General features: G+C 38.1%; 1 protein-coding gene across 1 annotated transcript in view; it reads right to left on the bottom strand.

Annotated features, from left to right (window-relative positions):
* LOC129723121 (protocadherin-like wing polarity protein stan) overlaps positions 1-26,548 on the bottom strand; it is a 237,670-nt gene that overhangs the window by 210,574 nt on the left and 548 nt on the right. The gene's annotated exons all lie outside the window — the stretch shown is intronic.

Raw genomic sequence — 26,548 nt, 5'->3', positions numbered from 1 at the left:
TCGTGAGATTTTTTTTTCCTCGGTGAGCCCCGATAATCGACTACTCAGTCTAAGTTAAAATTTTGGGAAAAAGATAAGAATATCATTATTACTATTATTAATTTTATTTTACACATATTGTGTGCATTCGTGTCTAATGGAATAAGAATAAAATATTAGGTAAACAAGGAAATGATAAAAGAAAAGAAAAGAAAAAAAAAGAGAAGGATGCCAGACCAGTAATGAGTAGTTATGTACCGCATTAAGAAAAGAAGTTTTTTCTTTTTCTTTCCTCTCAAGGATGCTCGGGCTGATCTTCGCATTAGGTGCGATAAGATCACAGGAAATGAGGACCGAAATCAGAAATTTGCCCGTCACAGGGTTGGTGAGGGGGAAGTACAAGATGGAGATCATCCTATCCATGGCAAGCATAGAAGCAGAGGAATGCTTTTTGAAAGACGCCGGCGAGAGGTTCTGGGGCACGTGCCGGGAGCTAGAGGCGATGATCAGCTCAATACATTGCGTGCAAGCGAACCAGAATTTAGCCACTCGGATAGGCGAGATTTTGGGAAAGAATAATTATATAAAATTTTTTTTTGGGACGAATAAAGCTACCCGGAGCGTTTGGACAGCTTTGGGGGCAATGGACACAGGCGACAGAACCAGGATAGATTATGACCTAGACAAATTGAGAGGCAACGAAGAGGTATTGAAGCAGGATCTGAGCCACCAGACGAATATCTTGGATGCCACATATGAATTTGTGAATTCATCAGTGTTGAGCATGGACGCAGATTTAGTGGATATGAGCAATAAATTCGAAAACCTCAGAAAAGAGGTAGCGGATAATGCGAATTTTACCGGACACTTTAGAAGAATGGTTGTCTTGGAAGCAAAATTACTGGAAATGAGCTTCTGGTTAGAGAACTTAAGTCGAAGTCTAGACAGGAAGCTGGACGCCGTCATCGCGACCCTAACTCAACGCATGACGGGTTACGACATATTAAAAAGATTGTTTACATTAGAAACACTACAGAGAAACTTAGAAGAGTTGGAAAGTACGTTGCACACCGGGTTATCATTCCCACGGGACAGCTATGGCAAAATAATAACGGAAACAATCGATCGTGCGGACTTCAAATATAAATTCAATAACACGGGAAAGATCGTCCTGGAATTTCTCGTGCCTTTAATCAAGACGGAAAGATATGCCGCTCGTCGAATCTCATTTCCCCCCAGGATCGTGAACTCGACAGTCCTGATTTCTCACATCGACAAAGATGTTATCTTGTTCAGGGCGGAGAGCGAGTGGGGATACACCCTTTCCAGCGACGAATATAACAGATGCACTAAATTCAGGGACATCACGCTATGCGATATTAGGAAAGCTATGGAAAATTTACACAACAGCCAAAGCTGTGTGACTGAGGTAATTTTTAAAGGATCAACTGGCCGCTGTAGGACGAAAGCAGTGCAAACTGATCACACAATATGGGTAGAGACAGGCGTAAGGAATATTTGGAAATACCTTGCGCCAAAGCAGATTAATCTGACAATTGAGACAGACGGTGACGCATCTCTGAAAACTGTGATTGGGGAAGGGGTCATTATAGTAACCCCGAACATGGTGGTATCTACCAATCACATACGACTAGAATATTACGAAACAGATTACGAATGGGATGCAAACGTTACGTTATTACCGAGTGATGCCAGAGAGATACTGACCTCAGAGGTTAATTTTGAGATCGTGCCAGTATGGAATGGTACAGAAAAGTATATACATATGTGAACCTAAAGAAATTATTTGATATAGGGGTAGACATACACGATATTAAAACAAAGAAGATGACGCTAAAGAATTTGATCTACGCACCGCTGGAAAACCCATGGACCAGCGTGCCGGTAGTAGCAGGGATCATCCTAGTGCTATTACTGACATTATGTTTTTACATAGGAAGGATTTCGTGCTGCGCGCGCAGGACGACGATAGAGAATTGGTCGGAGAAACCAACAAAAACGAAAAAGCTGTCAGCGCCGCGGGGTAGCGGGGCGCACGGAAGGCTCACGAAGCAAGATATTTTTAGACCTGAAAACGAGTTATATGAGCAACCTAATGATGTCAGAGACGTTTTGGGAAATGGTAAACTAAACAAGCGACAAAGACAGGAAGATAAAGATTACGAGGAGATAGAGTTGCAAAACGGGAAATGTGCGACTCGGGAAAATATACAGCACACAAATATAAAAAGCGTCAGGGCACCAAATACGAATATAACATGGGAGGATGAAAAGAAAGAAGCGGCAGCAGCGAAAGTACCGACAGCCGGGATGGTATTGAACATAACACCACAAAATAAAGAGATAATAAGAGACGAACGACCGCCGAGCACGAATCAAAAAGAAATGATTACTAGGGCCCCCGTGAAGCAAAAATGGCTCGGGGTAATATTGAAATAGGAAAATGGCCTTCGGGGGAAATTTTGTGGGGAGAAATAGGATTTCAACATTGACTAGCAAAGGACTAATAGGAACGAACGACGGAGGTAGGCTTAAACTGCTGCGAAGGGACTGCCGGTTATAGGATTCAGCTGTTCTTTTCCTTTTTACTATACATCGAGTGAAAGTATTTAATGGGAGTCGTTAACCCAGCATGTTCAAGGTGGATGCTGATGAATGAGAGAGGCAAGGGCGTAACGAACCCAGAGTGATTGTGGGATTCTTCCTTTTTTCTTTTTCCTACGAGTATGCTAACCATCTTTTCTTCCAGGAATCACTAGGCAGGGGGTCGTACCTTCGAAGGGTAGTGGGAGAGGCAGTATGCGGTCTACTGCATACCAGGAGAAGAGTAAGTAGTGTGTAAGTATGACAGTAACAAGAGACAATTCGAAAAGTAAATGATTACAGATTAAAAAGAGATTCAAGAGATTAGGAAAAAAAAGACGAGACAATTTTTATAAAAAAAAATGATATGAGGTGTTAAAAAAAAAAGTCAGGGTATTAGACGAATATTGTATATGAAGACAGAGAATAACGATGAATGTTCACAACGAAAAGATTTATTTATGAAGCGAAAGATGAAAGAAAAAAAAAAGAGATTTAACCGACGTGATGAAACAAAGATTGAAGGATGAAAGAATAATCCACTAGGTCGAGACAGACTCATTTTATGTTAATCGAAAAAGTTTAAGAAAATGAAAGAGGATGCTTAACAAAAAAAAAAAGCAATGAGATGGAAAAAAAATGCAACCAAAGCAGAGCATTTAAGCTACTTAATAACATTGTAGAAAGTTATTTAAAGAGCATAAGAACATTTGATGAAAGAAAGTTAATAATGAGCCACAAGACAAGTTAAACTGATATTTTAACGCGGAATAAAGAAGAAGAAAGCATAATACAGATAAATTAATTGGTATGTGTCGAAATGGTTTTTAATGTAAATCAAAAAAAAAAAATCGACCACCAAAGCTAGTGAACATATGATAAAAGAAGAAAAAAAAAATAAATAATTGGTAAATAATGCACATTTGAAAAGTTATGTTGGTAGAACCGGATAAAATCCAATACTAATAATGATGTACATCTTAGTAGGGGAAGAAAAACCAAAGTATGTCATCCGAAAATAAGAAAATTGCGGGCCTAGACTGTAAGTAGAAGCCTAGGGTAGATAATAGAGTGCAAGAAGCCCGTACGCGAGTGAACAGTAATCTTAACCAGCAAGTGGAAAAAGTAGAGAAACCAAAAAAAAAGAATTGAGAAAATAATGGCAAAAAAAAAAATGCGCCACTTGCTAAGTAGGGCAACTAGCATCTAAGAATTGACCACGTGACAAGTTCCCGATCATCGACAACGACCGAGAGGGATGCTGAGATGGGGCATACCATGATGCCCAGTACAGCGCGAAAAAGGAAAACAGGCGGATGCGAGGGGAGTCGAACGGCGAGTGCAGAAGGCCCACGGGAGTGAGAGACACGGCAGATGACCACACCTAGGGGAAAACAGGTAGGAATGGCCCACGCAAGACTGACGCAAGACCAAAACGCAGAGAAAAAAAAGAACTGACAGCCTGTTATGCAAAAATCACTGTCCAGATTTTCGCGTTTAGCAGTAGCATATGAGAGACGTCGAGAGGGGGCGTAAATCAAAAACAACCACCCCCCCCAAGAAGTCCCAAGAATCATACCCACAGGAAGTCTCCGAGAGAAAAACCTAGAAAGACAATTAAGGAAAACATACAGCGGCCAAGCTTGCCTAGACCCTCAATACTTGTTGCAAAAAGAGAAAACATTATTGAATACACACCGCAAGCAGGTTGCGTGCCAGTGACCTAGTCTCCACTGCAGAAAAGAATAATAACGGTATAAAAGTAGGTTGCCAAAAAACCCGTTAACAGTAACAAAGGCCAAAGTTGTGCTGGCTAAGCCAGCATAGCGTCACGATTCACCAGGCACGCAGTAGTACCCACCTAAGAATGACGAAACGCATGCACCAGGCACGCAGTGTCTATACCCGTAAGAATGACGAAAACAACGGAGAATGCAACGGTGACGATGGAATCTTTAATATACTAATCAAACATCTCCCTGAGAGCACAATGGAATTTTTAGTGAAAATTTTCAATTGCTGCTTCAAAATTGCATATTTTCCCAAATTATGGAAAAATGCAAAAATTACTCCCATTTTAAAACCGGATAAGAACCCAGCTGAAGTTTCAAGTTATCGACCAATCAGTTTGCTTTCTTCAATAAGTAAACTGTTTGAGAGAATTATTCTTAACAGAATGATGTCACACATCAACGAAAATTCAATTTTTGCAAATGAACAGTTTGGATTTCGCCATGGGCATTCCACAACTCATCAATTGCTCAGAGTTACTAATATGATACGAGCTAACAAATCTGAAGGTTATTCCACTGGAGCTGCTCTTTTAGACATAGAAAAAGCATTCGACAGTGTTTGGCATAAAGGTTTGATTGCGAAATTGCAAACTTTTAATTTTCCAATTTTCCTAATCAAAATTTTAAAAAAATTATCTTACTGATCGAACTCTGCAGGTTGTCTATCAGAATTCAAAATCTGATAGATTTCCTGTCAGAGCAGGTGTACCTCAAGGTTCAGTCTTGGGTCCAGTCCTGTACAACATATTCACTTCAGATCTTCCTGATTTGCCTCCAGGATGCACAAAGTCATTGTTCTGCGATGACACAAGCATTTCCGTAAAAGGAAAAAGTCTTCGTGTCATATGCAGTCGATTGCAGAAAAGTTTAGATATTTTTTCTTCCTACTTGCAAAAGTGGAAAATCTCTCCCAATGCTTCTAAAACTCAAATGATAATTTTTCCGCATAAGCCTAGGGCTTCTTTCCTCAAGCCAAACAATAATCACGTTGTCAAGATGAATGGGGTTATTTTAAGTTGGTCCGACAAGGTTAAGTACTTGGGACTAATTTATGATAAAAAACTTATTTTCAAAGAGCACATTGAGAGTATACAAGCCAAGTGCATCAAATATACGAGATGTTTATATCCTCTCATTAACAGGAATTCTAAACTTTGTTTAAAGAACAAACTTTTGATTTACAAACAAATTTTTAGACCAGCAATGCTTTATGCTGTACCGATCTGGTCAAGTTGCTGCTCAACAAGGAAGAAAACGCTCCAAAGGATTCAGAATAAAATTCTGAAAATGATTTTGAAGCGTCCTCCTTGGTTTGGTACACTCGAATTACATAGACTTACTGGTGTTGAACCATTAGAAGCTATGTCAAATAAAATTATTAACAATTTTCGAAAAAAATCGTTGCAATCCTCAATTGCTACGATAAGCTCTCTTTATAGCCAATAAGTTAGCAATTAAGTTAGTTGTAAGTTTACTTCCCCTATTCTGACAAGTAGGTTTAAATCCCAACGAATGATAAGTCCTAATTGCGAAAGCAAACAAATCCTAACAATTGAAATTACAAATTTCTAACAGTGTTGAGAAGTCACCATTTGTGATTGGACACACATACTCATTATTTACTAATATTTATCATAAATACTTAAGCTACTAACAAATCCCCCCTTAAAAAAAAAAAAACGGAGAATGCAAGCAGGTACGGAAAGAGGCGCGGTAGAACCACCAAAACGAAAGGTTCAAAGCCGGCGCAACCAAAACAAACACGAACTCACAGTACGACAACGCGCCCGGCGCCCATGAGCACACAGCACACAGCACACCCGAGTACAGCACGGCCATCGACCGGCGACGACCCTTCGGCCAGACGCACTCTTCCCGTTACGGACCCCCCCCCCCGCAACAAAGGCACACCAGTTCGAGCGGCGCTTAAACACGACAGCTGAACAGCAGATATCTTCACGACGCAGGGCACCAGGCGAGCAAGCAATTGTTAATTCTAAATAGGGAAAATGTCATGTATGATAATGTAAACTCAAAACGGTGTTACAGTTTTGAATAACAGAATTTCATTTGCCAGAGAAAAAAAAAAACATATTATAAAAAAACAACGGTGTATATAGTTGCATAAAACCGCGAGAATAATTGTAATAAAAAAGAGAAAAACACACCTATCGGCCGTCAGAACGGACCGTGTGACCATTGTCTCTTCTAGATAATGGCCAACTAGGCGGGGTGGCAGATGTGACGTCACACCCTGCGAAGAACCCAATGCTCCGTCACGAGCCTTATAATTAAAGTTAAATGTTGTTCCTAGGAGGGCATAGCCTTCTGCTATGCTTTAGTCAGGCGAAACATTTGGTTCCCTTGACAGAGGACCGCGAACGGCTCTGTCAACACTCTATGTATCAACAGATTATGCCACAGGTGGCAAAGAACTTCGCGCAGCCTTCTGCTGTGCCACCGGCAAACAAACTCAACCAAAATAAACAAGTTTTGTGTTGTAAACAAAACGCCACCCGTACTTTAGCAGTACTAGATTAGGTTAAGAGATTAGTAAGGTAAACAGAGAGTGGAGAAAGTCTCTCTCTCTGAGTTACCGGTAGGGTATATTTAAGTAGTGATGTACGAAAATAAAGTCAGTTAGTCCACGTTAATCTGTGTGTATTAATTCCGCGCCAATTGCGCGTACAGGGTCTTCTGGAGAAAGTCCTGGTAGGTTACACCCAGGAAATAGGTATACCTACACACACACACACATATATATATATATATATATATATATATATATATATATATATATATATATATATATATATATATATATATATATATATATATATATATATATATATATATATATATATATATATATATATATATATATATATATATATATATATATATATATATATATATATATATATATCTCGCGTGATTTTTCAAATAGACCAATCTAACATTCGCATCGAACTGAGAGAATCAACTTTGAAAATTTTCTCTCAATATATTAAATCCTATATGAAAACGAAACAGTATTCATGCAAGTAGATACTGTTTAACGGTACTTTGAATTAATGTTCAACGTTACTATCTTGCAGATTGTTTTTTTTTTTGAAAATAAATCAATGTTTAGCGAATATAAAGTATGCAAGGTTTTGCTTCTTTCAGAGGTAAATACTAGAGATGGTCGGGTCGGATTCGGGTTTGAAAATGTCGGGTTTGGGTGTGAAAACCCCGAGACCCGACTTTATAATCTATGAAATCTCGGGCTCGGGTTTCAAAATTTCGGTTTCATAGGAATAAAATTTTCGGGTTCGGGTCGGGCTCGGGTTTGACCGAAAAAAAAAATCGGAGCAAAACCATTTCAAATCGCCTGGAAATACGCGAAAATTTAATCGACCATTTTTGATTTGGATGAAACTTTGCACACGTATTTGGCTTAGCAAACTGAGCATTTTTCACAGGTGGAGAGATTTTTTACCCCCATGAGTTACATTCTAAAAGGGCGTACACATTTAATCCAAAAAAAGTCGTTCGGTATTTTTTTTACAATATTCCATCGGTAAAGTGCAATAATACCGGTATTCATGCAAAAAAGCATCAAATTAACGACTGTTCTGTAAGATCTGTAAGTTTTACCAAAATTCTGTTAACTGTTACCGAAATATTTGCTTAATTTTACATTCACCGAAATTTGTATAAATTTTTACCGAACAACCTGTAAAAATGCCAAATTGCGAATGTGGTGGCCATTTTTCTCATACGTGCAACCGTGCAAGACGCGAATATTTTCTACTGGTGCTGCTGATTTGTTTTAGTTCTTGTTGTGTGTAAACATAGGATATTTATAATTTGGAAAGTGTTAATGGATGTACAAGTCGCTAACATTTTTCGCAAGTGATCTGGTTGATTTAGTTTGATTTTAGACGCTACCGGCAGGCTCATTTATAACCGACTTTTCTGCCACCGGTATTTTTTACAGGTGTGTTCGGTATTTTTGTTCATTTTTAAAGTTTCTTTCGGTAAATTTTACTGGCTGCTCAGTTTGGAACATTACAAAAAAGCTGCGAAAATTACCGACCACTCGGTTGGTGGTTTCACAAACTGTTCGGTAATTTTCGGAAACACCGAAGATTTCACCGAACGTTCAGCTGTTGAGATTCCGGGAAAATTTTACCGAAGTCGGTGTTTTATTTTAAGTGTGTATGCCTTTTGGCATTGGTTTTATTCGAAGCATTGTAGCCCAGAAACCGTTGGTTGTATAGAAAAACTGTCTGAGAATGAGTTGAAAGGAATTAAAAATGCCCCATTAAAAAATCTACACTGTACAAAAAAAATTTTTTTTGACCAAGAAAATTAAAAATAAACATTAAATTTCAATTAAAAAAAAAGAGTTGAATTTTTTTTTAAAGAAACTTGACGTTAATACGCAACTCTAATAAAAAAAGTCCAGGATGGAGAAACGGAAAATAATTTTTTTATGGTAGATTAATTGTTTTATGAAAATTCCAGTTCAAACATTTTCCAAAATATTTGTATTCTGATGATTTTAAAAGATGCAGAAAGTCATTTTGAATCAAAAAGCTCTTGGAAGTAAACATTCTAAAGGCATTGGTTTTCGAGTTATTTCTAATTTAAGCTCGAAAAATTATAATTATTTAGGAAAATACACGTTTTTCTCAATTTGTCCATGGTTCTCCAGCAAAAATCATACGTTCATTGAAATGCTTGATCAAATATATACAATTCATTCTTTGACAACAAAACGATTGGGCGAACGGTTCTCAAGAAAAGAGTTAAATGTTCTAAGTGATATAAATATATATAAGAATCAAACATTTATTTTCGAGTTTTATTATCTTAGGAACATATTTTTATATGACATAAATACTTTACAGAACTAGTTTCACCTTATATTTTATATATATCATAAGTAAATTCGTCATCTTTTGAAAACAGCTTCGTTTGTATCTTATTTTCTGAAATCGGAACAAAAGAGTAATACTTTTGTGTGGCAGCTATTATTATAGATTTTTTGAAAATATTGCTCCATTCTGTTACTCCTTGTTCATATTCTTCATATGATACCCAACTAAATCACATTTTTGATGAATTTTTATTACTTTTCTGATTAGACCAATCATACAATTCTTTTGCGCTTGTAATGGGATGTTCATGTTCTTTAGCTAAACTTGCATTTCCTGCCATTCGTTTTAATATGCCACCAATTGCATCGCATGGGCCTTTAAAATGAGAATTCGCAAAAAAATGCCAGTCTGCATCGACGTTATATTCTGTTTTGAACTTGCAAAGACTTGCAAAGTTTTTTCTATTTTTAGATTGTGAGGCAGCCCCATCAGACATTAATATCGCTTTTTTTAACTCTATTGTTGTTTTCAAAAAACTCATTAATTTGGCAATGAACACCTGAACCGCAACAGTATCATGATGGAGTACTTCCGATATTATGATGAAGCTGATATTCTTAAGTGTTCCAGATTCTAAATAGTAATAAACGAAGGGATGAATGGTGGCTTGACTACCATTCCAATAACTACACGAATCACAAATTGATAAAGACGTATTAAAATGAGCTTGACTGTTCAATATTTTTAATTTTGCAATATGTTTTCGTTTAGTTTGCGTAAGCTTGATGAGCACCGATGATCAGGAAAGGGTTTACAGCATTTGAGCTTGGTGTATTCCATTTTCACTTTATTCATCTTCACAAAATGCAAACTGTTACTAACACATCTGGAGTAGTGCAATCGTATTTATATACGAAAACAGATATTATAGCTAACCCAGTAGTTAATGGTTGCGTACTTTACAAACAGTTATTATTAGTAAACAAGTAGAGAGTGTTGCACGACAAACATATTTGTTTATAAAACATTCGGCAAGGGAGAACGTGTAGGTAGGCTAAGGTTTAGCGCTTGAGTTATTTATCCAATCGTTTTGTTGTCAAAGAATGAATTGTATATATTTGATCAAGCATTTCAATGAACGTATGGTTTTTGCTGGAGAACCATGGACAAATTAAGAAAAATGTGTATTTTCCGAAATATTAATAATTTTTCGAGCTTAAACTAAAAATAACTCGAAAACCGATGCCTTTAGAATGTTTACCACCAAGAGCTTTTTGATTCAAAATGATTTTCTGCATCTTTTAAAATCATCAGAATACAAATATTTTGAAAAATGTTTAAATTAGAATTTTTATGAAAAAATCAATCTACCATAAAAAAAATATTTTTCATTCCTCCGTCTTGGACTTTTTTTAAAAAAGTTGCGTATTAACGTTAAGTTTCTTTTAAAAGAAATAAAAAAAAATTCAACTCTTTTTTTTTAGGGCTACAATGCTTCGAATAAAACCTATGCCAAAAGGCATACGCCCTTTTAGAATGTAACTCATGGGTGTAAAAAATCTCTCCATCTGTGAAAAATGCTCAGTTTGCTAAACCAAATACGTGTGCAAAGTTTCATTCAAATCAAAAATGGTCAATATTCGACCATAGGTCATAGGAAAAAAAAAATGCGGGTTCGGGTCGGGTACGGGTTCAAAAAAAATCACAGGAGGGTTGTGTGCAAATCCACGACCGCAAGGTTGAAGTAGAATACTTTATTTAACCCCTAACCGTATTGCGGCTTGTAACATCAAGCGATTTCGTTTGCTCGCTGCTGCGTGTTGCTGGGAGACGACGAAATTTTGTTCATGCTGATTGATTGAATCGACTTCACATTAGCTCTGCATAGTCGAACTAACTGCTTCTGTGAGGGTGTTCTAATAGGGCAGTTTGTTATTCAAAATCGCTTATGCTGATCACAGCCTTTGCGCTGCCCTTACAGTGGGGGGTTACCTCAATAAAGTTAAATTTATACAACTGCAACAGAATTTGATTGCATCCCGCACAGAATGTCTGCTTGTGTTGATACCAGAAAATTATTAACCTTCAATTACTTGTTTATTTGTCTTCAAAAAGGCATTTTGCGGTTCAAAATCGGTTGCTGATCGCAGCCTTTGAGCTGCCCTAACAATGGGGGAATTAAGATACACGGACAACATGCACTGTGGAAGCTATTTCACATTCAGTGAATTAGACGGGCGCGAGAAATTCAAATTGCTAGGATCCAACACAGAACGCTTGCTTGTGTTGTCAAAAATTCAATTCAATGCAATCTTCATGCTGCCCCAACACAGGGGGAATAATGGCAGTCTGGCGACACACGCTGAGAAAAACCGCGCTGCTCCTGAGACGTGGTGACCAACCACAGAGCTAGTGCTGCTGCTAAGGAAGGACGACTGCTGTTGTCGCTGTCTAGAACTATTATGAGCGGCTTCGGCTGAAACTGAGGCTCTTATATAGGCCAAATAGCATGTTTTCAATTGCAAGGTATATGATTCTGTCGACCGTGCTTGGGAAGCAATCATATAACTACCAATCAGAGGTCGAATTTTTCGTTTTAACAAGGCTTGACAATTTTCAATAGTACAATAGTGTGAATAATAGAATTACAATTATCTTATTTTGGGATGAATTTTAGAAGATTTTCCAATCTATTGCTGCAAGAACGAAGAAAATCCATCTAATACTAACCGATTTATTAGCATTTGAAATTGGACATATTTTTCACTTTCTTCGGTTTTAGATTTTCATTTCACATCCCTATGTAGCCGAACTTCCTGAAAGAAGTATTCTACTTCAGAAAGCATTTTGCGGTTCAAAATCGGTTGCTAATTACAACCTTTGAGCTGCCCTAACATTGGGGGAATTAAGATACACGAACAACATGCACTGTGGAAGCTATTTCACATTCAGTAAATTAGACGGGTGCGACAGATTTAAGTTGCTAGGATCTAACACAGAATGCTTGCTTGCGTTGACAAAAATTATTAACTTTCAATGACTTGTTTATTTGCCTTCAAAAAGGCATATTGATTTCCAAAATTGGATTTCCTGATGGCAATCTCCATGCTGCCCCAACAAGGGGTGAATAATGGCTGTCTGGCGACACACGCTGAGAAAAACCGCGCTGCTCCTGAGACGTGGTGACCAACCACAGGGCTAGTGCTGCTGCTAAGGAAGGACGACTGCTGTTGTCGCTGTCTGATGCTACGCTATGCATAGCCATGCCACAGTTGTGGCCGCTATACGCTGGCCTAACTGCTGAGCAACTGCAACACTATCCGTAGCCATGCCACAGTTGTGGCCGCCATTGGTATCCACTGTAACTGCATCTGCTGGCCCTGCTGCTATCGATGGTGAGATCCGCTGGAACTGCTACGCTTATCCACAGCCATGCCACAGTTGTGGCCGCTTCCGCTATCGATGGTACCCACTGCTCGCTCCCGCTGCTGCTAAGGGAGGACTGCTGTCGCCGCTGTTCAGAACTATTATGAGCGGCTCCGGATGAAACAGGCTCTTATATAGGGATGAAAATAGGAATGAATCATTTTTTGTACGTGGTGGATCGACATAACTTGAAAAATATGTGTGACTTCATTCCGGCTCAGAGCGATCATTTGATAAGCTCCACCTTTTTTTTTCAGTTTCTAAAGTTTTTCCTCAGTTTCGTAGCACGGATGCACAAAAATGATTTCTTGTCGAGCCGGACCGATAGCACTCTCATCGAAGCAACAAAATAACATGTTTTGTGTCGTGTTGCGCAGCTTCGTTGAAGAAAATGTTCCCGTCCCCGTGTCGCATGTAAGCAGATTATTGCGTTCAGTAGACAGTAGATAGTGTATCCAGCGAATAAACACCGATGGTGCTCTCACACACGCAACGGTTTTAACCCGTATCTTATTGCGGTTTGTAACATCAAGCGATTTCGTTTGCTCGCTGTTGCGTGTTGCATCATGTTGCAACTTGGCAGCTGGGGGACGACGAAATTCTGTTTATGCTGATTGATTGAATCGACTTCATATTAGCTCTGCATAGTCGGACTAACTGCTTTTGTGAATGCGTACTAACAGGGCAATTTATTATTCAATGTCAGTTATGCTGATCGCAGCCTTTGCGCTGCCCCTACAGTGGAGGGTTTACTAAATAAAGTGAAAGTAAAAATTAGACAACTACAACAGAATTTGATTGCATCCCGCACAGAATGTCTGCTTGTGTTGATGCCAGAAAATTATTAACCTTCAATTATTTTTTTTGCCTTGAAAAAAGCATGTTGCGGTTCAAAATCGGTTGCTGATTACAACCTTTGAGCTGCCCTAACATTGGGGGAATTAAGATACACGGACAACATGCACTGTGGAAGCTATTTCACTTTCAGTAAATTAGACGGGTGCGACAAATTTAAATTGCTAGGATGCAACACAGAATGCTTGCTTGCGTTGATAAAAATTATTAACTTTCAATGACTTGTTTATTTGCCTTCAAAAAGGCATTTTGATTTCCGAAACTGGATTTCCTGATGACAATCATCATGCTGCCCCAACACGGGGGGAAAAATGGCTGTCTGGCGACACACGCTGAGAAAAATCGCGCTGCTCCTGAGACGTGGTGACCAACCACAGGGCTAGTGCTGCTGCTGAGGAAGGACGACTGCCGTTGTCGCTGTCTGATGCTACGCTATGCATAGCCATGCCACAGTTGTGGCCGCTATACGCTGGCCTAACTGCTGAGCAACTGCAACACTATCCGTAGCCATGCCACAGTTGTGGCCGCCATTGGTATCCACTGTAACTGCATCTGCTGGCCCTGCTGCTATCGATGGTGAGATCCGCTGGAACTGCTACGCCTATCCACAGCCATGCCACAGTTGTGGCCGCTTTCCGCTATCGATGGTACCCACTGCTCGCTCCCGCTGCTGCTAAGGGAGGACTGCTGTCGTCGCTGTTCAGAACTGTTATGAGCGGCTCCGGCTGAAACAGGCTCTTATATAGGCCAAATAGCATGTTTTTAATTGCAAGGTATATGATTCTGTCGACCGTGCTTGGGAAGCTAGCATATAACGACCAATCAGGGGTCGAAATTTTCGTTTTGACAAGGCTTGACTATTTTCAATAGTACAATAGTGTGAATAATAAAATTACAATTATCGCATTTTGGGAAGAATTTTAGAAGATTTTCCAATCTATTGCTGCAAGAACGAAGGAAATCCATCGAATACTAACCGATTTATTAGCATTTGAAATTGGACATATTTTTCACTTTTTTCGGTTTTAGATTTTCATTTCACATCCCTATGTAGCCGAACTTCCTGAGAGAAGTATTCTACTTCAACACCAAACCCGACCATCTCTAGTATCTCTAGTTGTTTTCATAAGTCATAATGTTACGTGGTGCTTTACATGCTTCTGAGCGTAACGGTATGTAATAAGCTAGTGTGTTATTTACGTCAAAATATTGTGTCATATTGAAAATCATGTACATACTGGATGTCTTATTAAAAATCATGAAAATCACGTACAGTCATGGACAAAATATTAAATACATTTGCAGTGTTGGATAATTATCCATATTTGCGCACTGATTTTAGTTGTTGTATGATGTTATGTTACGTTATTACGATCTACAGATAACTAGAATTTCCCTGTGTCGGTGATTCCGAAAGTTTTTTGCGTGAGTCAGTGTTTTTAAGGTGGGGAAAAAAAATACACTATTGAAATATATATGAGCCGTACACTCGCTTCCCTGCTATCGTTGCGAAAGGAAGCATTCGAAAGCAGGTCCGTTTTTTTTGCTCGCTCGAACAAACAATACTGTTTGGTGTGCATACAGTACGCTTGTGTTTTTCGGTTTCGTTGCTGATAGACAATAGACGTACTCCCAGCAGCCAGAGCAAATCCCCGTGCCGCCGGGCGCCGGTTACCCCTTGCGGCACAGAAGATTTTGTGCACTGTGTCCAGACCGTACGCGTGCTACTGGTGTTTTCGGTATCGACACTGTGACAGGAAAGCAGTTCAGTAGTCGCTGTGAATTCCCCGCGCCGCCGGGCGCCGGTTATCTTCTAGCGGGGTACGAGAGTGTACATTGTGTACAGACGCTGCCGTAGGAAATTCCTCGCACCACCAACCGCTGGTTAGCCCCTAGTGCTGGTTCAGCTGGAGGAGACTGATTGCGATTCCTGCCAAGCCACCTACTGGATTAATCCAACTATCAGCCAGGAGGGCACGTAGGCTAAAATACAAAAAAACTGGTGAAGTATTAACATTTGTTTTTTTTTTTCCTATTTATTTATTTTTTTCAATACGGTTGTCTTTTTTCTTATTTAATACACCTTATATTGAAAATTGTTTTTACATTTTACAACAATTATTTGATTCCCCTTATATACGCTTATATATTGGTTGCGTGCGGTAGAGCTAAACGCTCCCGCGGACGACATGCAGGTGCAACTATTCCTGGATGTGGAAAAAAATGGGGAAGAGATTGAGATCTCCCCCATCAATTCCCCTCTACCTTCCCCTGTACCACCCCCTTTATCTAGCCCTGTATCAAGGGTACCGGAAGTACGGGTAGAAGCTTACCCAGATGCCGCGGAAGGTCCGTTTGTAGTTTTCTTTAGGCCTATAAAAAAGCCTTTGAATATAATTCAAATCGGCAAGGACCTGGCAAAACAGTTTTCGGACGTAACCGAAATTACAAAGGTTAGACCGAACAAACTGCGAGTTGTCGTGAGTAGCTTGAAGCAAGCAAACGCAATTGCTAGCTACGAGCTCTTCACGAGAGAATACCGCGTGTACATCCCTGCCAAGGACGTGGAGATCGACGGTGTGGTTACCGAAGGAAGCCTCACGGTCGATGACATCTGGCGTCACGGGGTTGGCTGCTTCAAGAACCCCCTGATTCAAGATGTAAAGATACTGGATGTCAAGCAATTGCATTCAGTATCCATCGAAGAAGAAAAGAAGAAATTCTTCCCTTTGGATTCATTCCGTGTAACATTCGCCGGATCCGCACTGCCGAACTACATCTCTTTGGACAGGGTTCGTCGGCCTGTACGCCTGTTCGTACCGCGGGTCATGCATTGCCAAAACTGCAAGCAGTTAGGTCATACAGCCACCTACTGCTGCAACAAGGCACGCTACACCAAGTGCGGAGGAAATCATGCTGAGACCGCTTGCAGTGAGGATACTGAAAAGTGTCTTCACTGCGAGGGAACTCGGCATGACCTTTCGGCGTGTCCCGCGTACAAACAGCGCGAGGAAAAAATCAAGCGTTCCCTCAAGGAACGATCAAAGCGCTCTTTTGCAGAAATGCTTAAGAGGGCTGAGCCACCCTCGACAGGAAACATCTTTTCCTTTTTGCCAACCGATGAGGGTATATCTGACGATCCCGTCGAAGGGTGTTCTTATGCCATGTCAGAAGGATCTAGGTAGAGAAGAATGATCAACTCTCCTAATCTTTCTCGCAAAGGTCGCAAGATAACTCCTAGCGAAATGACCATTTAGCCAACACAAAAAGAAAAACCGAAGCAAGTACCTCCTGGTTTTAATTTCAATTCCAACCAGGAGTACCCACCGCTTCCTGGGGCACCAAAAACCCCTCGTGCACCCATTTCTCGATCAGAAGATAAAAAAGAAACAGAGTTCATAAAATTTTCTGATATTGTGGACTGGATATTTAATACATTCAACAAACCAGATCCTCTACAAAATATTCTTCTTGCCCTTCTTCCTACAGTGAAAACCTTTTTGAAGCAACTAGCGGTAACTTGGCCCCTCATTTCAGCTATCATATCTTTCGATGACTAATACGGCGAAAGAGGTTAGGAATTTTATCACTGTATTACAGTGGAATTGCAGAAGTATCATCCCCAAATTCGATCTATTTTCTCATTTGATGAATACATACAATTGTAACGCATTTGCGCTCTGTGAAACCTTTCTCAATTCAAACGATCAACTTAATTTCCACGATTTTAACATAATTCGTCGAGATCGAGACTCACACGGTGGAGGGGTACTTTTAGGGATCAAACAGTGCTATTCTTTTTTCAGAATCGACCTCCCCTCGATCTCGAATATTGAAGTCGTTGCCATTCAAACGAATATGAATGGAAAAGACCTATGCCTTGTTTCGTTATATATCCCTCCATCCGCGCAGATTGAACAGAGGCATCCCACTGATATAGCAGAGTTGCTTCCCGCGCCTTTTTTGATATTGGGAAATTTTAATTCTCATTGTTCGCTATGGGGGTCGCTGTACGACGACAACCGATCTTCTTCAATTTGTAACTTAATCGACGACTTCAATATGATACTTTTGAATACTGGGGAAGCGACACGTGTACCCAATCCTCCAGCACGTGAAAGCGTGCTTGACCTATCCCTTTGCTCGACATCACTAGCGTTAGATTGCCGGTGGAAAGTAATCAACGATCCCCACGGTAGTGATCACCTACCAATCGTTATCTCAATTGCTAATGGGTCAACTCCAACGGATCCAATCAATATTGCGTATGACCTCACACGTAACATTGTTTGGAAGTCTTATGAGACCATAATATCGTAAAGAATCGAGTCACACGTGGAACATCCTCCGGAGGAAGAATACGCGTTCCTATCTGGCTTGATCATCGACGCCGCGACTGAAGCTCAGACGAAACCGATACCCGGGGTAACGATTAGACGGCGCCCTCCCTCAAAGTGGTGGGACAAAGAGTGCTCATAGCTGTACGCGCGAAGATCCTCGATGTATTTGGCCTTCCGAGAACAAGGCACTATCGACTTGCTCCGAAAGTACGATGTACTGGCTAGACAGATGAAGAGCTTAATAAAAGCAAAAAAACGCGGATACTGGCGGCTGTTTGTAAACGCGTTGTCGAGGGAAACAGCGATGAGCTCTCATTGGGATACCGCCAGACGCATGCGGAATCGTAACGTTTTGAATGAGTCCGAGGAGTATTCAGATCGCTGGATACTCGATTTCGCCGAAAGGGTCTGTCCGGACTCTGTCCCCGAACAAAAGACCTTTCGCGACGCGTTTTAAGTAGCCACGGAAGAGCCCCCATTTTCGATTTTGGAATTTTCAATGGCTCTCCTATCGTGCAACAAAAAAGCTCCAGGGTTGGATAAAATTAAATTCAACTTGTTGAAGAATCTACCCGACTGTGTAAAAGGACGCTTGTTGAACCTGTTCAACAAGTTTCTTGAGCTAAACATTTTTCCGCACGACTGGAGGGAGGTAAAAGTCATTGCTATTCAAAAACCCAGAAAACCTGCGTCTGAACACAATTCTTATAGGCCGATTGCGATGCTCTCTTGCCTCCGGAAATTAATGGGGAAAATGATCCGCTTACGGTTAGACAAATGGGTCGAAACAAACGGTTTAATTTCAGATACTCAATTTGGCTTTCGCCGGGGCAAAGGGACGAACGATTGCCTAGCGTTGCTTTCTACTGAAATTCAACTCGCCTTTGCTCGAAAAGAGCAAATGGCTTCTGCGTTCTTGGATATTAAGGGGGCTTTTGACTCTGTCTCTGTAGAAGTTTTAAGCGACAAACTTCATTTGCAGTGACTTTCACCAAATTTGAATAACTTTTTGCTCAATTTGTTGTCTGAAAAGCATACGTATTTCTCACATGGCGATTCGAAAACTTCCCGAATTAGTTACATGGGCCTTCCCCAGGGCTCATGTTTAAGTCCAATCTTATATAATTTTTACGTCAATGACATCGATAAATGTCTTGCAAATTCATGCACGCTAAATCAACTTGCAGACGATAGCGTTGTATCCATTACTGGTAGCGAGGCTAGCGGTCTGCAAGGACCATTGCAAGATACCTTAGACAATTTGTCTGAATGGGCTCTTAAACTGGGTATCGAATTCTCTCCGGAGAAAACTGAGCTGGTCGTTTTTTCTAGGAAGCATAACCCAGCTCAGCTGCAGCTTCTTCTAACCGGTAAAACGATCACTCAGGTTTTAGTCGCTAAATTTCTCGGGGTCTGATTTGACTCTAAATGCACCTGGGCTTGCCATATTAGATATCTGACACGAAAATGCCAACAGAGGATTAATATTCTTCGTACGATTACCGGAACCTGGTGGGAAGCCCACCCAGGAGACCTTCTAAGGCTTTACCAAACAACGATATTGTCTGTAATTGAGTACGGGTGTTTCTGCTTCCGCTCCGCAGCAAACACACATTTGATCAAACTGGAACGAATACAATATCGTTGTTTGCGTATCGCCTTAGGTTGCATGCAGTCGACCCATACGATGAGTCTTGAAGTGCTAGCGGGTATTCTTCCGTTGAAACATCGCTTTTGGAATCTTTCTTATCGATTGCTAATTCGATGCACAATTATGAACCAATTGGTAATTGAAAATTTCGAGAGGTTGGTCGACCTTCAATCTCAATCCAAATTTATGACTTTATATTTAGACTACATGGCTTAAGACATTAACACTTCATACGTTTCTTTCGATGTCGCACTTTTAGGTACTTCTGACAATGCTATATTCTTCGACACCACCATGAAAGAAGACATTACTGGTATCCCGGATCAATTGCGACCTCAAGAAATCCCTAAGACTTTTTCCAATAAGTTTAAACATGTTAGTTATGATAAAAGGTTTTACACTGATGGATCTAATCTAGATGAGTACACTGGCTTCGGTATTTTTCACGAAAACTTTACCGCCTCCTACAAACTCGATGCTCCTGCTGCCGTGTACGTCGCAGAACTTGTTGATATTCACTACTCACTTGGGATCATCGAAACCCTGTCCATAGACCAGTCTTTCATCTTCACAGACAGTCTCAGTGCCATTGAGGCTCTGCGATCGATGAAGACTGTGAAGCACACCCCGCCCAAGTAACAATTTAAGTCGTATTGCATTCTTTTAGCGGTTTTCATGACCAATTTCGCAAAACTGCTGTTAAAGTATTTCCTGGATAAAATACGGCGGTTTTTAAGGGCTTTAACAGATAAAAATTACCGGGTTATCTGAGCGTGGGTCCCTTCTCATTGTTCCATTCCGGGCAATGAAAAGGCTGACGCTTTAGCTAAGGTGGGTGCTATCGATGGCGATATTTATAATAGACCAATTGCTTATGATGAATTTTTCAGTATTTTGCGTCAGAGGACGCTCAAAAGTTGGCAATTATCATGGGATACAGATGAACTGGGACGGTGGCTACATTCCATTTTTCCTAAGGTATCGACGAAAGCATGGTTCAAGGGGTTGGATGTAGGTCGGGACTTCATTCGCGTGATGTCCAGACTTATGTCCAATCACTACACGTTAAACACGCATCTCTTTCGTATAGGGCTTGTAGACAGTAATCACTGCGTTTGTGGCGATGGCTACCATGACATCGAGCATGTTGTTTGGTCGTGTACCGAATACTGTGGTGTTAGGTCCGAGCTTATAGATTTCCTTCGGGCCCGAGGAAAACAACCGAACGTACCCGTTAGAGACATTCTGGGAAGCGGTGATCTCCAGTACATGACACAGTTATACGTGTTCATAAAACACGCTGGTATTAAAATATGAAACTCTTCTATCTATTTGTTAGATTACCATTCCCGCTACACGCTGAAAGAAGATGATACACTAAGCTGGAGACACTCAAACGAAGACTCGGCATCTTTATGTTCACGCAGACACCTCAGACCAAACTGCTCAAATAGAACATCACTACATAGCCATGTACAAATAAATAAATCGTATAACTCAATATAGTTAAAATCAAAATTGTAACTCCCCTCCTCTCACCTTAAATCCCCACTAGCTCGTAGTCGGCCGCGAGATATAAAAAATGTGCCTCCCTCTTTTCCCTGCTAATTAAGAATTAAAAAAAATGTACTTGGCTAAGTTAAACATAAGTTGTATCGTGCCGTGTCAAATAAACTATTTAAAATTATATATATATATATATATATATATATATATATATATATATATATATATATATATATATATATATATATATATATATATATATATATATATATATATATATATATATATATATATATATATATATATATATATATATATATATATATATATATATATGAGCCGTTGCGGAACAGAATGGTCTAAAGTCCATTTTTTTCGAAAATGAGTTTTTTGCATAAATCGCATCTACTCAAGAAGCTGAAGTTGAGAGATTAAGAAAATTTCGGAAAATCGAATTTTACAGCCGATTTATTCCGTGTTGAGAATTCGTCCGAAACAGAATGGCCGTTTTGTTTCGGAACAGAGTGGTCTATGTACATAAATCGATGTAATACTATCATGTAACACGTAACATGTAGCATATAACATGTGATAAGGAACATGCCACTTGTTTTGTACATGTCACACGTGATATGTAACATGTTACACGAAAAATGTAACATGTAAAATATTATGTAATATGTAATATCTTGTGTTACATGTAATGTAACACGTGACATCTTACATGTGACATGCTATATGTATTGACACTAGCCGTTCTATGCGATTTCATTTCATTTTCTTTGTCATTTACCGGGTTTGTGTACAGAGACCACTCTGGCCCGAAACTATTCGAGGATTCCAGTGAATATATATATATATATATATATATATATATATATATATATATATATATATATATATATATATATATATATATATATATATATATATATATATATATATATATATATATATATATATATATATATATATGAAGTCAGAGTGGTCTATGTACATTGGTGAGATAAAATCACCGATTTCGCAAAGAAACTGTATCCCAATGTTAAACCACTTCATAACCTTTATATTAGAACATTTTGTTTGAAAGAATCCGTTGAACAGAATTTTATTCAGAGATTTTTCGAAAATTGCTTCTCCTGAACGATTTGCTTGATGGCACATAGACCACCCTGGTTCGTGGTTATATATATATATATATATATATATATATATATATATATATATATATATATATATTTATATACATATATAAATATATTTATATATATATATATATATATATAATATATATATATATATATATATATATATATATATTTATATATATATATATATATATATATATATATATATATATATATATATACATATATATATATATATATATATATATATATATATATATATATATATATATATATATATATATATATATATATATATATATATATATATATATATATATATATATATATATATATATATACATATATATATATATATATATATATATATATATATATATATATATATATATATATATATATATATATATATATATATAATATATATATATATATATATATATATTAATACTAGCAGTATGCTTTCAGGTTCCTATATATATATATATATATATATATATATATATATATATATATATATATATATATATATATATATATATATATATATATATATTATATATATATATATATATATATATATATATATAAATAATATATATATTATAAGGTTACGAGAATAAGACTCCCCCTTTGAATCTCAGGATTTGGTGCGCGTCTAAATTAATCGATACCTTGGAACCACTCCGAGAATAGGAACCCAGGGACTTATCAACTTACGCAAAGAAAAAATAATATATCGTTAGTTCTAAAAGCCTTCACATGTACCTCTAAGCTAGTATGGGAGTGCATCCTTTCACTGAAACAACTGGCAGAAAGGAACCAAGTATGTTTATACTGGGTTCCTGGTCACTGCGGAGTGGAAGGCAATGAAAAAGCCGATACGTTAGCTAGACAGGGGTCATGTACCGATTTCATTGGCCCAGAACCGTTCTGTGGGGTGTCATCAAGCGCCTTGAAAGCAGAATTGAAAACCTGGGAACATAGGACAATACAAGAGAACTGGAGATGCTCAGTAGGGCTACGCCAGTCTAAACACTTTATAAAACCAAGCGTCAAGAAAAGCCAGCAATTGCTTAGTTTGAATAAATAGGGACTAAGGACAATTACCGGACTGTTTACAGGACACTGTCCAAGTAAGCATCACCTGAAACAAATTGGTCAGTCAGATGACGAAATTTGTCGTCTCTGCGGGTTCGAATGTGAAACCGCAGAACATTTGCTCTGCCACTGCAGTGCACTAATACAGCGCAGAATAAGAGCCTTTGGAAAAGGAACTTTGGAGCCTTTTGAGGTCTGGTCTGCGAATCCTAATGAGGTAATACATTTCATACGAAATACAGTGCCTAATTGGGAGAAAGGGTGCGATAGGACAACGACGATCACTTCCATCAATAGTGATATGTCTGCCACGAGTACCTAGACTAAAGAAGAGGTATACCACAAAAGATCAAAATAATGGTCGCAGTGGTCCAAATCTTACAAAAAAAAAATAAACTTGCTTATATACCACTTTTTCGTTGATTCACAATCGATGCGGAGGCATTCCAATTGGGTCGAGTGAGTTCAAAAATTCCGTTGGAAAATGGATTACCTCATCAGCATCTTCGACGGTATCGATTAACTTACAATAAACTCAAATTACACTCAAATTACATAATCAATAGCCTAGGCTCATCTCTGATAGTTAAAATTATTGCTTGCTATGTCTTCTCGTTTTACTCTTTTTGTGTAAACAATATCAATATCATCCTTATAGTTGAACATCAGTCTTCATGAATTAATTAACAATTTGGAGATACGGGGACTATCTCCAGATTTTTCTCAAGTTTTGAATAACTTCCAGTGCAGAAAAAAAACCTTCGCTATACCAAACGTTCGGACACCAATTTTCGGTTTTGGAAATCAGCTCTGACTTATGAACCTAATATCAGGGAGTATTTGAATATTTTTCTTCAGGAATTTGAAAATAGCGTTGGACGCCCGTTGTCATTTTCTGAACATAGTTCTCTTTCTAGAAAAAAGTCGCTTTTTACGCGGCTTTTTTTACGCGGATTCCGGAATTTACGCGGTTTTTTTACGCGGATTCCGGAATTTACACGGTATTTATTTTTGCGCGGATTTCGGTTTTCTTTCACTCGGAATGCAGAATTAACGCTGGTTTTTTATGCGGATTCTGGAATTTACGCGGTTTTATTTTACATGGATTCCGGAATTTACGCGGTTTTTTTTTACGTGGTATGTATCCCCCGCGTAAAAAGTTGCTTTAGTGTATTGACATTAGTTAACCATTTTACTTAGTTTTACACAGCTTGACAGAAAGCAGAAATCGCGAATTGATTTCTAAACAACGTTTCAATATTACGTCCAAGCCTTCTTCTGTATTCTAGTAACCTTTCCAGAAAATGTAATCCGCCATGCACGATTTAAAATTTGCGCCGGAGATAAATATTTGGATTCTGGACGTCATCTTGCTATCGAAAATATACATATTGCAGAGCATATATTCGTTTTCATAAAACTCTAAAACCGGAAGTCGCCATATTGAATTTCAAAAATGTCATGGAGTTTTAGTTCTGCTTTCTAAAGGTCATCCTGGTTCCGGAAATACCAATGTTTGGAGGTTTGTAAACGTTTTCTACAGTTGTATTCAGCTTCCCAGCAACCAAAAGTCGCCATAAACATCGGGAATCAAATTCCGGTCCCTAGACATCAACTTCTGGCCATGACAAAGAACACGTATGTCAAGTTTGGTTAAAATCGGTACAATCATTCGAGAGTTATGCTGGAACATACATACATACATACAAAACTTTTTTTTTAAATAAATAGCTGGATTGTAGGAGCTCTCATCTTATTTGATCGATGCTCTTAACTAAATTTTTATTCGGTAATAGTTGAGCTTCAGCAACTTTTCCAAACATATTTTTTATCCAAAACGCTAAATTGGACTCTCCGTTATCAAATTATGCAAGAAATATGTCAAGAAATCGTTCCAAAAACGGATCAAAGTAGGTTGGATGTTTTGAAACACTTCTCTAGAAACATTTGCACGAAAGCCGATTTTCGGCTGCAAACAGACGTTTCACTACGTTCAAAAAAGGCCATTATTTGAAAATATATGATCGATTTTCGTATGACGACGTCATTCCGATTCTGAAAATACCCATATTGTCAAGCATATAATTCAATTATTAATATTCGCAGATTTCCAGAATCCGGAAGTCGGCAACCCAAGTTTCAAAGTATCGTCAGATAACGATAACCGGTTCTTAAGAGTCATTTTTGCTCCGAAAATTGCAACATTGGGGGGTTTGTGAGTGTTTTCCACAGCTTTAAATGGCTTCTCAGAAACCGGAAGTCGCCATTTTGGATTGAAAATGTTATCGAACATCATGTTTCGGTCTCTGGATACCAACTTACGGCCTCCAAATATGACCAAGAACCCGAAAATCATCAAATTTCAATTAAAGGTTTCCATTATGTATGAAAATTTAATACTTTTGCCTATCCAATATTTCTATGACCACTTCCTTTATACAAAGAACACGTATGCCAAGTTTGGTTGAAATCGGTTCAGGCCTTCGAGAGTTATGCTGGAACATACATACATACATACATACAAAACTTCTCTTTTATATAAATAGAAGATATATATATATATATATATATATATATATATATATAAATATATGTATATATATATAAATATATATATATATATATATATATATATATATATATATATATATATATATATATATATATATATATACTATATATATATATATATGAATATATATATATATATATATATATATATATATATATATATATATATATATATATATATATATATATATATATATATATATATATATATATATATATATATATATATATATATATATATATATATATATATATATTCGGAAGAGAACACGTTATTTCGGGGCGAGAGTATTCATTGAAGCGAAATTTTATCATTCAAGGAATAGAACCAGAAGAAAGACCGGAAGTAGAGAAAGGTTGAGAGAAATAGTCAAACAGAATATGGCTAAGGCTTTTCAAGGTTATTCACATTCATATAATCTCAGAAGTACTAAGAAAAATTTCGAATATGAAGTGGGAGATATTGTTTGGAGAGATTCATTCCTTCAAAGCAATGCTGCGAAAAATTTTAGCGCCAAACTTGGTCCAAAATACATAGAATGCAAAATAGCCAAAGTTGTAGGAAACAATACTTATGAATTGATAGATTTGAATGAAAAAAAAACTTGGAACATTCAGCTCAAAGAATTTTAATAGATGAACAATAGTTTAGGAATTAAATATAAAATATAAAGGATGTAGTAATAAAGAAAATAAATGGAAAAAA

This window comes from Wyeomyia smithii, chromosome 2 (genome assembly GCF_029784165.1).
Source record: "Wyeomyia smithii strain HCP4-BCI-WySm-NY-G18 chromosome 2, ASM2978416v1, whole genome shotgun sequence".
NCBI lineage: Eukaryota > Metazoa > Arthropoda > Insecta > Diptera > Culicidae > Wyeomyia > Wyeomyia smithii.
This window is presented reverse-complemented; position numbering and strand designations above follow the sequence as displayed.